This window comes from Scyliorhinus canicula, chromosome 7 (genome assembly GCF_902713615.1).
Source record: "Scyliorhinus canicula chromosome 7, sScyCan1.1, whole genome shotgun sequence".
Lineage (NCBI taxonomy): Eukaryota > Metazoa > Chordata > Chondrichthyes > Carcharhiniformes > Scyliorhinidae > Scyliorhinus > Scyliorhinus canicula.
Genome location: NC_052152.1, coordinates 52,604,896 through 52,621,739, shown reverse-complemented (window position 1 = coordinate 52,621,739; position 16,844 = coordinate 52,604,896).

Below are 16,844 nucleotides of genomic sequence, written 5' to 3'. Positions count from 1 at the left end.
TTGAACGCCTCGCAATCGATTTCAAAGGGCCACTCCCCTCGACTAACAGGAATGTGTACTTCCTAAATATCATCGACGAGTTCTCCTGACATTGTATCCCTCCGGGACCTAGCGCTTGCAGGATCAAACCCCACCACTACCACCGCCGAGGTACCCCTCACACTACATCCCACCCAACTCGTAGCGCCCCACGCCCCTGCGCCTACCAGTTCGCTGCACATGTTCCGCGCGCCCGCACCCGCAAGCTCCCAGCGCTCCCACTCCCCAGTCGAACCAGACGGGTACGAAGCTCGGACAGAATCACCCCCGGAATCCGCCATCGTACCCCAACCGACCGTGATCATCCAGCCACCAGAAGAGACTGCAACCCCGGTGCTCCGCCGATCACAACGGACAACCCGACCACCGGACAGGCTCAATCTGTAAACCATCACCCCCGCCGGACTTGATTTTTTTACAGGGGGTGAATGTGGTGAATCATAATAGCATAATTCACACTGTTATCACACATGTTGTACCATGCCTCTGTAAGCTCGGCACACGAGCAGTTGCGCGGCTCTGCCCCTAGGGGGAGGTGTACTGGTCATGTACAGAAGTTTGTACTGGGCTCCACCCTTGGCTCCACCCATGACTCCACCCCCCCCCCCCCCACTGGTTGTATAAAGCTTGGCAGTCGGAGCCTGCCTGCCAGTTCATCTAGAGTTCATCTCGTCACAGGCAGGCTCTGTTGTAAGACGATTAAAACCACTGTATACTTCTAACCACGTGTCGCGTGAATTGATGGTCTCATCAGTAGCCACCTGGGTTGGCCACTTCACGACTTTAAAATGGAGATCCGCTAAGAATGCAGGGAAAAATGGCCAAACGCAGGAAAACAAGCAGGTGCAAAATCTCCTGTATATTAGAACTTGCAGAACCCAGACAGCACTGAAACTAACAACCATCTACATATTGATGAGCGATCCCCGGGAACAATTGGAAACATTTAAGATAATCGAGGCCAAGCCAGACTCCTCGGCGCCAGCGGGAGCCAAGACAAAGGAAGGCCAACGGACATATAAGAACTGCCCAGCGATCAGGGAACAGCCTCAGTATTGGGGAAATCAAATCAATTGATTGGAACATGGTCCAATCAATTGGGACATGGTCCAATCAATTGGAACCAGTACGGGGTCCGCCCAAAAAAGGCGCGAAGCCCCTGGGGACTATAAAATAGAGTCCACAAGTTCAGTTCGATCTTCTTGGCACTTGGCTCTTAGCGAGGAGAGACCGACCTAACAGCTTCATGGAAGCTCTCAAAGAACTCTTGACCGTGACTCTCAACTCGGAGAGACTTGCCTAGCAGCTGCACCAACCAAGTAAGTGTCCAGTCAACGCACGCTACAAGATAGGCGCCCTAACCATTAGTCCATACCAGCTGGAAGCCTGCAGACTCAGAAGCGAACGAAAGGCCATTTGTTCCCCTGACCTGGTGGGCCTGTTTCCAAAGCTAAGTATTGGCCTTTAGTGTTAGAAATAGCCTAGTGAGTAGTATTTTATGCATGAGTAGCGATTGACTGTGTATATAATAAATGTGTTTTGATTTGAACCTTACTAACTGGTGTATTGAGTTATTTATCAGCACTTGAACTTGAACCTCATGGTGGTATCATAAAGATACCTGGCAACTCTAGAGCAAGGTGATTAAACAGAGCAATTAAGTGTAAAGCACACTTAACACAACGAGCAACAATAAACATGCGTGGGCATAATCAAGGACGCCAACATTCTATGCCATATAACATGGTACATTTTCTAACACTCAGGGTACAGGCCTTTGTAAATCATGGTTACATTACCTCAAGCATTGATAAGGATAAATAATCTCAGACAGGCATTGGCAAATTGTATTTTACAACTAGTTACAATATATATTAATGACTTGGATGTAGGGTTAGAATAACTACAGCAAATTTTTCACATTATCCTAAAATAGGTGAGGCAGTAAGTTGCAATGAGGAAATAAGACATTTATAAATGGATATGGATAGATTAGGTGAGTGAGACAAAATTTGGCAGGTGGAATTTAATGTGGATAAGTGTGAGGTTATCCATTTTGGTTGGTACAATGGAAAGGCAACTTATTATCGAAATGGAGAGACACGTCTGAGTGCTTGGGTGCATTGGGAAGAGGGACCCTGCTGTGAGCCACTCCTTGCCCTTCTTGCTGACAGTGCTCCCCCATGACCTCTCTCCCACCATTATTTCTCCTCAGTTGAATGTTGTACCAGTGGCAGCCACTGTCTCCCTGGTGGCACTGCTAAGGCAGTGAGCTGTCTGCCTGTGATTGGCTGGCAGCTCTAAGTGGGCGGGACATGCACCCCTGGGTACTTGATCCTGGGAGAAGCCTGCCATTGGTCTGTTACATGCCTGAGTGACACAAGATGTCACAAGGGTATTGAACTTGATGATCAGCCATGATCATAATGAATAGTGGAGCAGGCTCAAAGGGCAGAATGGCCTCCTCGTGTTTCTATTTTCTATGTATGTATCTATGTATGCTCTGAACTCTCCAAGTTTCACGCACCATACTTTATGAATTACTTTCACTTTGTCCTGTTTTCCTCTTACTTTGTTATTGACATTAAGCTTAAACAAATATTAAACCTGGTCATAGGAGGATGGTTAAACACTAACTTGGGTGGCAAGGTGGCACAGTGGTTAGTACTGCTGCCTCACAGCTCCAGGGACCCGGGTTCGATTCTGGCCTTGGGTGTCTGTAAGTGTGGAGTCTGCATGTTCTCCCCGTGTCTGCATGGGTTTCCTCCGGGTATACCGGTTTCCTTTCACAGTCCAAAGATGGATCGGCCATACTAAAAGTGCCCGTCATGTCCAAATATGTTCAGGTTATGTGGGGTCACGGGGATATGGCAAGGGAGTGGGCCTTGGTAGGGTGCTCTTTCAGAGTAACAATGCAGACTTGATGGGCCAAAAGGCCTCCTTCTGCACTGCAGGGATTCCATAGAAGTTGCAATGTGAGCGACTTGTTGAAGATTGTGGGGTTATACCGTAAGACAACACAAAATTGTTCAATCTTTGTCAAAGAGATACATGGAAATTACTGCCTAGTGACATTGAGCAAATAACCTCTACAATGATTTCTTGACAGTCTGTAGACTTCTTTCTGCAGCACCATTCGATGCTGGGTGATATGGTGAGATTAGAGTGTGATTGACATCATTCCTACTCAGAAATATTTCAGAATCTTGTGACTGAAACTATTGACCAATTTCTGACACCAACACCTCCAGCAACCCATAAAACATAAACCAACGTCTAAGAACCTCACTTGCGGTATTTGACATAGACTCAACGTGTAGCCACTTGTGATAGTTATCAAGAAAAATTAGGTTTTTTTACTTCCAGCTCAAAGAAATCAACATGTCCTCATTTCTATGGTTTTCGTGTCTTTGACTATGGAATGAAAGGAACGCTACTGTTGAGAAATGTCGGATCAGCCAAGATCCTGTTGAATGGCAGAGTAGGCTTGAGGTACTGAACGGACTACTCCTGTTCCTATTTCCTATGGTCTTATTTCTCATTCTGAGACACGCTTCTCAGAATATCAAAATATCAAAAATAGCTTCTGGCCACTGTTTTGCTGTTGCGTCAGCCAATCCAGGTCATTGACGTGATTATGGCATTCGTTCTGGGGACACCAGTGTATGCGTCTCCTTACGACACACCTTATTAGCACTGCTCGGGGCCACACAGAAAATGGCCCAGAGGAAACCCCAGGCAACCTCCACACTGTTGCTAGATACAACAGCAAGCAACCGAATTGAGCGACTCTCCTGATCTCAACATCCGCGGAATGTGGCCCTTCGCATAGGAGATGCATGATAGAATCGTTTTGTTACATGTGTACAAACACTGTTTCTATGTTTAATATTTTCCATTGCAGGCACCGGAATGTGGCGACTAGGGACTTTTCACAGTAACTTCATACTTGTGATAATAAAAGATTATTAATATTATTATTAATGTATACTTCCATTTGAAATGCTACACTGATTCACAAGTAATTAAATATGTCCTCGGCTGACCCACAGAGATGGTTAAACATGTCCTGGTCTGGCACACATACAGGAATAAGCGTGTCCTGGGCTGACTCACATACCGTTTGAACATGAGCAGATTTTGTTGCTGTCAGGCTATTTGTATCTGATGATAAAGTTGGAATCAAAGTGGTCTGATGCCCTCTAGTGTTGGGATATTTTTTACTGCAATCGACAGCTTCCAGCTTGTATTGCAGCATCTTTCACCTTGCATAAGGTTGTGATGTTTTTCACAATGGGTGGAGAATGAATACTTGGAAGGCGACCAAAGGTTGTTTTGGAGGAAGATTTTGAGGAGTTGGGAAGAAAAATCTAAATGGTTTAGGAAGATGATTCCAGAATTCAGGAACATAATGGTAGATGGCTGTAAGTTCTGGAGTGGTAGAAGAAGGCAAGACCAGATAGATCAGTGGCAGGAAAACAAGGATATAAACAGACCACAGAGCCAGAGGAAGTTAGGAGATATTAAAGCTGTGCGGGAATTTATCAAACAGATGTGCATTTTTAAATCAATGGACTATGGTAGCATGGTACCAGGGGTGGTTGCTAAGGAGAATGATGGAAGGTGAGAGGGATTAAAGATGTGACACCGAGAGTAGAGTTTTGCTCGAGTTGGGTTTTATAACAGATGGAGAATAGAAGGCTGGGGAGAACATTTGGAGGAATTGAACCTGGAAGAACACATTGGAAATGTGGAAGATGAAAAAAAGATAAAACGTCCCAACCCCTTGAGGAGATTCTATCGCTCAAGAATGTTCCACTGGCCAACTTCAGATAAATAATGGATGTACCCAGCACAATCCTATCAGAGGGAAATAAATCTTTAGCTCCTGTGTAGAGAGATCACTTTAAATTGTTGAAAAAGATCGCTGGAAAATCCAATCTGTGTACACATTTACACCAGCTTGAGAGCATTGCCATTGCCTTACAATAACCCAATTTCATTTTCTAAAATCTGGTATTTTAAATCAGTGTTTTAGGGATTTGAATTCTTTGCACTATTCTGTACAAATTGCAAAAGTCTTGGCTGTGGATAGGATTGCAAACATTAAAACTTCATATTTCTTCCAGGATTTGACCAATTCACAGTTGGAGTCTGAATACCATGATAATCTTGTACAGAATATTCATCGCTTGCTGATGCTGATGGAAAGCAGTGGCTTTGAATATTTATGCCTTGATCCAATGTAATTTGCATACCGCCACAACCGGTCCTGGAGCATCTCGACAACGAGGACTCCTCTGTCAGACTCCTGTTCATTGACTACTGCTCTGTCTTCAACACCATAATCCCAGCCAAGCTCACATCAAAACTCCAAAACCCAGGACTTGGCTCCTCCCTCTGCAACTGGATCCTCGACTTTCTGACCCATAGACCCCAAAGAGTAAGGATAAACAACAATACCTCTTCCACAATAATCCTTAATACCGGGGCCCTGCAAGGTGCGTACTTATCCCGCTGTACTCCCTATACACACACGACTGTGTGGCAAAATTTGACTCCAACTCTACCTGCAAGTTTGCTGACGACACGAACGAAGTGGGTCTGATCTCAAACAGCGATGAATCAAAGTACAGGAGAGAGATAGAAAACCCAGTAGCATGGTGTAATGACAACAATCTTCCCTCAGTGACAGCCAAACTACAGAGCTGGCCATTGACTTAGGAAGCAAAATGTCGTACACACCCCTGTCTGTTTCAATGGTGCCGAGATAGAGATGATTAACAGCTTCAAATTCCTAGGTGTGTGATGCACTATCAATTACGACAAGACGAGAGTAGAATGTAATCAAGGCTTTATTACACAGAGATGTGTGGCTTCCTGCAGCAGCTGGCGAAATGGCTGCAGCTCGGAGAGCACACACATTTATACTCTGCCTACTGGATGGAGCCAGCAGGCAGGGATCTACCCCCGTACCTGTAGTACAGGGGCCTTACCGTAATACCAATATATACAATATAATACATCAGTGGTGACTACCACATTCACCCCCTGTTAAAAATGAGTCCAGCGGGGTGGTGGAAAATCTATTTACGTACAGATTGGCTTTAAAATTACAGAGAAGGTTACAAATTTAGATGATCGGGCGCCTTGATCTGTCGTTGAGAGTGCCGCAGTACTGGTGGTGACCCAGGCGTCGGCTTGGTCTTCAGTGACTCCCGGAGCGTGTTGTCATCCTCTTCATCCCCGGGTGGGTCCAAGGGGAGGACGGATTGTCCTGGAGCGGGTGCACTGGGGGGAGGGAGGGTGGCACCGGGGCAGGGTGGGGGCGGTGTGTGGGGACCCAGCTGGTGCCAGGTCCCTGAGGGAGACTGTGTCTTGGCAGCCGTCGGGGTACGCTACGTAGGCGTACTGCAGGTTTGCGTGGAGTAGCTGTACCCTCTCAACCAACGGGTCTGCGTTGTGGAGCCGCACGTGCTTGCGGAGGAGAATGGGTCCTGGTACTGCCAGCCACGTTGGGAGCGAAACCCCGGAGGTGGAATTCCTGGGGAAGGCAAAGAGTCGTTCAAAGGGGCTGTTTAGCACAGGGCTAAATCGCTGGCTTTGAAAACAGACCAAGGCAGGCCAGCAGCACATTTCAATTCCCGTAACAGCCTCCCCGAATAGGTGCTGGAATGTGGCGACTAGGGGCTTTTCACAGTAATTTCATTTGAAGTCTACTTGTGACAATAAGCAATTTTCATTTCATTTCAGTTCATTTCATTTCATTTTCATGGTGGGTTTCGTTAGTCGCAGTGCACAGGAGCGACCGAATGGAGTGAAGTGCGTCGGGGAGGACCTCCTGCCAGCGAAAGGCCGGGAGATTTCTGGACCGTAGGGCCAGCTGGATGACCCTCCAGACCATCCCATTCTCCCACTCCACCTGCCCCGGGGGTTGTAGCTGGTCGTCCTGCTCGAGGCAATCCCCCTGTTGAGCAGGTACTGGCGCAGCTGATCGCTCATAAATGAGGATCCCCGGTCGCTGTGGACGTAGGAGGGGAAACCGAACAGAGCGATGATGGTGTTGAGGACTTTGGATGACGGGGGCAGGGGGGGTCATATCGGGGCATGGGACAGCGAAGGGGAATCGGGAATACTCGTCGACCATATTGAGGAAATACGTGTTGCAGTCGGTAGAGGGGAGGGGCTCTTTGAAGTCCACGCTGAGGCATTCAAAGGGGCAGGAGGCCTTCACCAGGCATGCCCGGTAGAAGTACGGTTTGCTCTCCACGCAGACCTGGCAGTCTCTGGTGCTACCCTGACTTCCTCGATGGAGTAGGGCAGATTGCGGGCCTTAATGAAGTGGTAGGCAGATCTCAGGTCCACTGTAGAGAAGACCCGGTACTGTGCAATCTGATTGACTATATCAGATATGCGTGGAAGTGGGTACGCGTCGACCTGCGTGTACCAATTGATGGTCGGACTGTAGTCAACGACCATCCTGTTTTTCTCCCCAGTTTTCACCACTACCACTTGGGCTCTCCAGGGGCCATTGCTGGCATCGATGATGCCTTCCCGCGGAAGCCGCTGGACCTCAGACCTGATGAAGGTCCTGTCCTGGGTGCTGTACCGTCTGCTCCTGGTGGCGACGGGTTTGCAATCCAGGGTGAGGTTTGCAAACAGGGAAGGTGGGTCGTCCTTAAGGGTCGTGAGGCCGCAAACAGTAAGGGGTGGTAGGGGCCCGCCAAATTTCAGGGTTAGGCTCTGGAGGTTGTACTGGAAGTCCAGGCCAAGCAGCAAGGCAGCGCAGAGGTTGGGGAGGATGTAGAGCCGGAAGCCGCTGAACTCTACGCCCTGGATGGTGAGGGTGGCGGTGCAGTACCCCCGGATCACCACGGAGTGGGATCCGGAGGCCAGGGAGATTCTCTGGTTAACGGGGTGTACCGCGAGGGGGCAGCGCCTTACCGTATCGGGGTGGATGAAGCTCTTAGTGCTCCCGGAGTCCAGAAGGCAGGATATCTCGTACCCGTCGACCTTCACCTTTGTCGACGCAGTCGCGAGGTTATGCGGTCGAGACTGGTCGATCATGAAGGAGGCGAGACGCGGCTGGTCATTGGCGGTTGCAGGCGATGAGCGACCCGATGAGATGCCCGATGGGCAGGGGTCCTGAGGTGGGTAAGATGGCGGCGCCCTCGGGCCGCATGTGTCCTGGGGCAGGCAAGATGGTGGCGCCCATTGGTTCTGAGGCAAGCAAGATGGCGGCACCCACGGGCCGCACGTGTTGTGGGTGGAGCAAGATGGCGGCGCCCACGGGCCACAAGTGGTCTGAGGAGAGGAAAATTGCGGCGCCCACTGGCCGCACGTGGGCCAGGGACAATAACGGAGATTGAGCGTGCCTGGCACACTGCAGCGAAATGTCCTTTCTTACCACAGGCCTTGCAGAGCGCACTCCGTGCCAGGCAGCGTGCTGGGGGTGTTTTATCTGTCCGCACAAGTAGTGCTTGGGTCCCCCGGGGTTGGTTGGCTGCCACGCGGCGCAGGTGTGGGGTTGGCTGGGGGCGGTCGCTGATGGGGTCCATGATGGGGTGGCCGCTGGCAGGGTACAAGATGCACAGGAGGGGTGGGCCGTGCGGTCGGGGGCATAAGTCTGTATGTTATGTGAGGAGACCGTAAGCGAGAGCTCTAGTTTCTTGGTCGCCGCAAGGTCAAGCGTGGCCCCTTCTAAGAGGCACTGGCGGATGTAGTTCGATCCTATGCCCGTAATGAACGCGTCTCTCATTAGCAGGTTCGAATGTTCAGAGGCTGAAACGGCCTGGCAATCACAATCTCTTGCCAGGACGAGCAGGGCACGCCAGAAGTTTTCCACATACTCACTGGGAAGTTGGTGCCGCGTGGACAGGAGGTGCCTGGAGTAGATCTTGTTGGTCTGCTGAGCGTAGTTCTCCTTCAGTAGCGCCATGGCCTCTGCGTAGGTAGGCGCGTCCTGGATGAGGGGAAAGACGTTGGAGCTCAGCCGTGTGTACAGAATCTGGAGTTTCTGTGCCTCTGAGATTGGGTCTGTCACAGATCCGATGTACGCTTCAAAGCAAGCTAGCCAATGTTCAAAGTCCTTTTTAGCGTTGTCTGCTTGAGGATGCACCTGCAGGCGATCCGGCTTGATGTGGAGGTCCATCTTTGAAAAGTCTCTGTGTAATAAATTGATGCACTATCAATTACAACATGATGAGAGTAGGATGTAATCGAGGCTTTATTACACAGAGATGTGTGGCCTCCTACAGCAGCTGGTGAAATGGCAGCTGTTCGGAGAGCACACACATTTATACTCTGCCTACTGGACGGAACCAGCAGGCAGGGATCTACCTACCCCCGTATCTGTAGTACAGGGGCCTTACTGTAATGCCAATATATATAATATAATACAACAGTGGTGACTACCACAGTGTGTACATCACCAACAATCTGTCCTGGTCCACCCATGTCGACGCAACGACCAAGAAAGCACAAGAGCGCCTATACTTCCTCAGGAAACTAAGGAAATTCGGCATGTCCACATTGACTCTGACCAATTTTTACAGATGCACCGTAGAAAGCATCATATCTGGCAGTATCGTAACCTGGTATGGCAACTAGCATAAGAAACTACACAGAGTCGTGAACACCACCCAGTCCATCATGCGAACCTGCCTCCCATCCATTGACTCTGTCAGCATCTCCTGGTGCCTTGGGAAAGCGGGCAGCGTAATCAAAAAACTCTCCCACCCGAGTTATTCTCTCTTGCAACCTCTTCCATCGGGCAGGAGATACAAAAGTCTGAGAACTGATTCAAAAACAACTTCCTCCCAGCTGGTACCAGACGCCTGAATGACCCTCTTGTGGATTGAACTGGTCTCTCCACGCACCTTCTCTACTGTGTAGCACTACACTCCGTATGCTTCACCCGATGTCCATGTCAGTATATTTTCATTGTGTATTTATCGTATGTCCTGTGTTTTTCATGTATGGAACAATCTGTGTGGACTGTACGCAGAACAATACTTTCCACTGTACCTCAGTACACGTGACAATAAATCTAAATCTAAACAGGATACAAACTTACTGAAGTATCTCTGGAACATGTGAACAGGCATGAGCTTCTGAAACTGAACTTGCATATTCTGATAACTCCTGGTTTTACTCATTGAAGTGGTGATTTTGTTTCCACTGAAATGACCCCCAAAAATAGCTGATTCTAGAACTTGATTGGAAACATAAAATTCTAGAAGCAGCAATTTTAATCTCTCAAAGATACGGGTTTCAAAAAACTAAGTTTAATGTTAGTAAAAGTGCACTAAACAGAGAAAAGTGAAAAGAGAGCGATGGTTTCTTCTGCCATCTTCCATGCCTTCCTGTCTTTCGAAACACCATTGTCCTCAGTTTCACATCAGAGGATAATATTTGGGAATATTGTGAATCGTGAAGATGGCAGTGATAGACTTCGAAAGGAATGGGCAAACAGGTGACAAATTAAATGTAATGCAGAATACCAAATTATTCATTTTGGTGAGAAGAAGGAGGAAAGGCAATATTTTATATACAATTCTACAATTTTAGATATAATTCTAAAGAGATGCATGAGCAGAGGGACCAGAGGGGTACAGATGCACATATTGTTAAAGGTGGCAGGCATCTTGCGACAGTCATTAATGCGGCATTAAAGAAGCCGGGCTTGATAAACAGATACATAAGATTCAATTTTCCCAGTCCTATGGAGTTGGGGTTTGAGGTTAGGGAGCTGGAAAAGTAGGGAACAGTCCAATCAAGTCAGCTGTGCCCCCGCCTCTGCTGAACTTTCCTAGGGGCACGCAGGAAAGGTTGACTACTCACTTTATGGAAGTGGGCAGCCAATTGGTCCAATTTCGCAGCCATTTTGTGATGGTGTCAGTATTTTGTCAATGCTTAAACCAGGGGATGCACAATCAATGGACAGGAAACGTAGGTGTATTCCGAATTGAAAGGCTTTAATCAGCAAGAAGTGAGCCCAGCAGCAGGAGTACAGAAATGGCCTGGCTGCTGGGGAACACGGGCTACCTTCCTCTCGATGAGAATACAGAGAACACGATACTTGGGCCAATGGGCAGCGAGCCCTCTGCACCAATGGCAGCTCACACTCCCAGGTACCGTAATACCCCTAGTCATACTACCACATTCACCCCTTGTTGAGAAAGGAACCGGTGGGGAGGGGGGGGGGGGAGGGTGGGGGGTGTATGGGGGATGAGGACATGGAGAGGGGGGGGGGTGTCCCGTGCGAATGGGCAAGAGACTGGTAGTATGACTAGTGATCTCGGATCATACCTCTCCAACGGTGGCTGCCCACTGGCCCGAAAACTATGTACAGGGTCATGTCAGAACACGGTAACTATATACAGATTTAAGAGAAAAAAAAACGAGGGAACAAACAAAAAAAGGCTCCATCAACAGTTCACATAGACTCAATCAGCCGATTGGGGGCCTTGGACGTCCTCTGCGACCTGCGGAGCTTCGCTGGAGACGTTGGAGATGCGGGCGTCCGTGACTCCGGGAGCGATAATCCGGCCCTTGTGGCTGCGTCCGTACCCCTAGTTGGAGTTGGCGAGGGCCGGGCCGGGGGAGGGGTGTCTGGTCCTCTAGGCAGCGCGGGTAAGGGTGTCGACGGGCCAGGGAGGGGAGTGACTGCCGGAAGCAGTTGGGGTTGGGGGGGCTGGCGCCAGGGGCGATGGCGGGGATCCCGTGCCAGGTCCTGTAGGGAGACCGTGTCCTGTCAGCCGTCGAGATACTCCACGTATGCATACTGCGGGTTTGCGTGGAGCAGCTGGACCCTCTCAACCAACGGGTCCGACTTGTACACTCGCACGTGTTTCCGGAGCAGGATAGGCCCGGAGGTAGCCAGCCAAGTCGGGAGCGGGGTCCCTGAGGAAGACTTCCTGGGGAAAACAAGAAGGCGTTCGTGAGGCGTTTGATTAGTGGATATGCAAAGAAGTGACCGGATTGAGTGGAGGGCGTCTGGAAGGACCTCTTACCAGCAGGAGATTTCTGGACCGTAGGGCCAGCAGGACGGTCTTCCAGACCGTACCGTTATCCCTCTCGACCTGTCCGTTACCCCGGGGGTTGTAACTGGTCGTCCTGCTTGAGGCAATGCCCCTGCTGAGCAGGAATTGACGCAGTTCGTCACTCATAAAAGAGGACCCCCTATCGCTGTGAATGTAAGCAGGGAATCCGAACAGGGAGAAAATGGTGTGAAGGGCTTTAATGATGGTGGGTGTGGTCATCGGGGAAGGGGATGGCGAATGGGAAGCGGGAGTACTCGTCATTCACGTTGAGGAAGTATGCGTTGCGGTTGGTAGAGGGGAGGGGACCTTTGAAGTCCATGCTGTGACGTTCAAGGAGCGGGAAACCTTCATCAGATGCGATTTTTCGGGGCGGTAGATGTGCGGTTTGCACTCCGCGCAGATGTGGCATTCCCTAGTGACTGTCCTGGCCTCCTCGATGGAGTAGGGCAGGCTGCAGGTCTTTATAAAGTGAAATAAGCGGGTGACCCCCGGGTGGCAGAGATCCGCGTGTAGGGTTCGAAGGCGGTCCACTTATGCGTTGGCACAGGTGTCGCGGGACAGTCCATTGGGAGGCTCGTCCAGCTTCCCAGGACGATACAAGATGTCATAATTGTAGGTGGACAATTCAATCCTCCACCGCAAGATCTTGTCGTTTTTTATCTTGCCCCTCTGTGTGTTGTCGAACATGAAGGCCACTGACCATTGGTCTGTGAGGAGGGTGAACCTCCTGCCGGCCAGATAGTGCCTCCAGTGTCGCACAGCTTCTACTATGGCATGTGCTTCGTTCTAGACCGAGGAGTGGCGGATTTCGGAAGCGTGGAGGGTACGGGAGAAGAAGGCCATGGGTCTGCCCGTTTGGTTGAGGGTGGCTGCCAGAGCTACATCGGACGCGCCGCTCTCGATCTGGAAGGGGAGGGACTCGTCGATAGCGCGCATCGTGGCCTTTGCAATATATGCTTTGATGCGGCTAAAGGCCTGGCGGGCTTCCATCGACAGGGGGAACATGGCTGATTGGATGAGGGGACGGGCTTTGTCGGCGTAATTGGGGACCCACTGGCCATAATATGAGAAAAAACCAAGACAGCGCTTGAGGGCTTTGGGGCAGTGGGGGAGGGGGAGCTCCATCAGGGGGCGCATGCGTTCCGGGTTGGGGCCTATCACTCCGTTACGCACTACGTAGCCGAGGATGGCTAGTCGGCTGGTGCTAAACACGCATTTCTCCTTATTATAGGTCAGGTTCAGGAGTTTTGCGGTTCGGAGGAATATTTGGAGGTTGGTGTTGTGGTCCTGCTGATCGTGGTCGCAGATGGTGACATTATCGAGATACGGGAGAGTTGCCCGTAAACCGTATTGGTGACCATTCGGTCCATCTCCCTTTGGAAGACCGAGACCCTGTTTGTGTCACCGAAGGGAACCCTTAAAAAGTGGTAAGGTGGCCTAGTGGTTAGCAGTGGCCTAGTGGTTAGCACAACCGCCTCACGGCGCTGAGGTCCCAGGTTCGATCCCGGCTCTGGGTCACTGTCCGTGTGGAGTTTGCACATTCTCCCCGTGTCTGCGTGGGTTTCGCCCCCACAACCCAAAAATGTGCAGAGTAGGTAGATTGGCCACGCTAAATTGCCCCTTAATTGGAAAAAATAATTGGGTAATCTAAATTTATAAAAAAAAAAAAAAAAGTGGTAAGAGCCGCCCGTCCGCTTCGAACGCAGTGTACTTGCGATCGCTCGCGCGGTTGGGAGCTGGTGGTAGGCGGACTTGAGGTCCACCGTGGAGAAGACCTTGTACTGCGCGATCTTGTTGACCAGGTCGGATATACGGGGGAGAGGGTACGCGTCCAGCTGCATAAACCTGTTGATGGTCTGACTGTAGTCTATGACCATCCTATTCTTCTCCCCGGTCTTTACCACCAGAACTTGTGCTCGCCAGGGGCTGTTGCTAGCCTCGATGATCCCTGCCTTCATAAGCCATTGGACCTCGGACCTGATGAAAGTCCGGTCCTGGGCACTGTACCGTCGACTCCTGGTGGCGACAGGTTTGCAATCCGGGGTGAGGTTTACAAACAAGGATGGGGGATCGACCTTGAGGATCGCGAGGCTGCAGACAGTGAGGGGGGGGGGGGGGGGGGGGGGGGGGCATGGGGCCACCGAATTTAAATGTTAGGCTCTGGAGGTTACATTGGAAGTCTAACCCCAGGACTGTTGCCACGCAGAGGTGAGGGAGGATGTATAGCCTGTAGTTTTTAAACTGCCTCCCTGGACCGTGAGGTCCGCTATGCAGCACCCCGTGATCTGTACTGAGTGAGAGCCGGAGGCCAGTGCGATTTTTTGCTTAACCGGGTAGACAGGGAGAGCGCAGCGTCTTACCGTGGTGGGGTGGACGAAACTCTCCGTGCTCCCGGAGTCCAGCAGGCAGTTCGTCTCGTGGCCGTTGAGTAAAATCTTCGTTGTTGCTGTAGAGAGGGTGCGGGGTCGAGACTGATCCAGCGTGACTGAAGCGAGTCGTGTCAGATAGTCAGAGTCTTCAACAGGCAGGGAGTAGTCACCCACGGGGTCCTCGGAGCCGACCCAAGATGGCAGCGACCGTCGGCCGCCCGTGGAGTCGGAAGTCCAAAATGGCGGCGCCTGGTGGTCGCATGTGGCATCGGGGGCGTAAAATGGCTGCGCCCGGAGATTGCACGTGGCGTTGGGGGATGGGGGTAGCGAGGTCCGCGGGCCGCACTGGGCCCATGGAGAGAGAGAAGGGGGAGTCCCGCGGTCGCTGCCTGGGACCGCAGCGACCACCTTTGCCTGGCAGACGGCCACAAAGTGGCCTTTCTTCCCGCAGCCCTTGCAGGTTGCGGAACGGGCTGGGCAACGTTGTCGGGGATACTTCGCCTGGCAGCAAAAATAGCATTGGGGCCCCGCGGGTTTTTTGGGACGCCCTGCGGCGCGGACCTGGGGGTGGGGGGGGGGGGGGGGGGGAGTCCGAGTCCGTTGGGGAGAGAGATGCTGAGTTCCACGCTGCCCAGGGGGCCGCCGCACGGTCGGGATGCGTACGAGCATGCGTTTCGGTTCGCGACATCTAGGGAGGTGGCGAGGGCCCGTACCTCCGTGAGGCTTAACGTTTCTCTTTCCAACAGTCTCTGGCGGATCTGTGGGGACTGCGTGCCTGCAATGAAGGCGTCTCGGATTAGGAGTTCAGTATGCTCAGCGTCAGACACCTGTGGGCAGCCACAATTCCTCCCCAGCACAAGGAGGGCACGGTAAAAATCGTTCAGTGACTCACCAGGTATCTGCTGCCTTGTGGCTAGTAAGTGCCGAGCGTAGACTTGGTTTACCGGCCGTATGAAGTGTCCTTTGAGCGGGTCCATAGCCGCGTCGTAGTCTGTCGGGTCCTCGATGAGCAGTGCCGATGCGCGAGTGGAGGATGTGCAGTTTTTGCTCCTTCGTCGGGACTTTTTCCGCTTTGCTAAGGTAACTGTTGAAGCAAGCCAGCCAGTGCTTAAAGGTGGCTGTTGCATTTGCTGCATGAGGGCTGAGTCGAAGACACTCTGGCTTGATGCGGAGCTCCATCCTTTAAAAATCTTGCTGATTAAATTGATGCACAATCAATGGATACGAAACGTCGGTGTAGTCCGAATCGAAAGGCTTTAATCAGCAAGAAGTGAGCCCAGCAGCAGGAGTACAGAAATGGTCTGGCGAAGAAGTGAGCCCTCTGCACCACTGACCACTCAAATAACCCCTTACCAAACTACCACCTCACCCAACTACTATCTCCCCCACCCAGCCAGCTCACATCAACCCACCTTATCTACCTATCCATGGACTCGATTATCCACTCATCCATTTATGCACTCACCCACTCACTAACATTCAGGCTGGACCTTTAGACTTACCACATGGCTGATTGTGCTGTTAAAATGGGTGCGTCCTGTCTTCCCATGATTTTACTCCAGTCCGGACGTTGCGTAGCGCATTTCTGTGAAAGCCGCGATGGGAATATCTCAAAAGAAATGCTCAGTCGGGGGAATTGGACCAGTGTTTAAAAAAGCTTCATCTTAATGCCCTTGTTTTTCTACTCTATGCCTCTATTTATTTGTCTTTAAAAAACATCCATGCAGCAAAATTAGAGAACTGTATTTTGGACTTGAGGTAATGGTTCATTTAAAAAATACAGGTTTGTTTCAGAGATGTCTCAGCATATATAGTTATATGTAAACCACATCCACATTGTAGTCCATACACGTATCCACAGTTACATTATCAGAGAAATCTATTGAATTCATTTCTGACACCTTTCCCTTACTTTGAATAACATGAAACACCCACCAATTCCTCTATAATCTTGTTCCTCTTCTACAGTCAGAGATAAGAATTCATTTTATGTTCTTTTCCATGATGTCCGTAACTTCAACCTTAATATATTTTCCGTAAGACAACAGTTCAATATTCCTGGATTTTTAAAAGTCTTTTTACTTTAATGTATTTGAGAGATTCTTTGTCACTTATATTAATTTCTCTAGGAAGTGTTAAATGTATATATTTGCTTCACGAGTTCAACAACTGTTTTCATTTTCTGAGATTTCCCGTACATTGGCTTTGACTAACTTTTATTGCAAACAACATATGGGAGCCTGGGACAGGGTAGCCATGTGGTTAGAGCCATCACTAGAAACTAACCATCCCATTCTCACTACCTTCCTGCCTGCTGCTGTTTTAAGCAACTCCTTTTATTTCGGTGTGGGAGGTGCCTGGTGACCTCAGGTGTATCATTGATATATGTAAA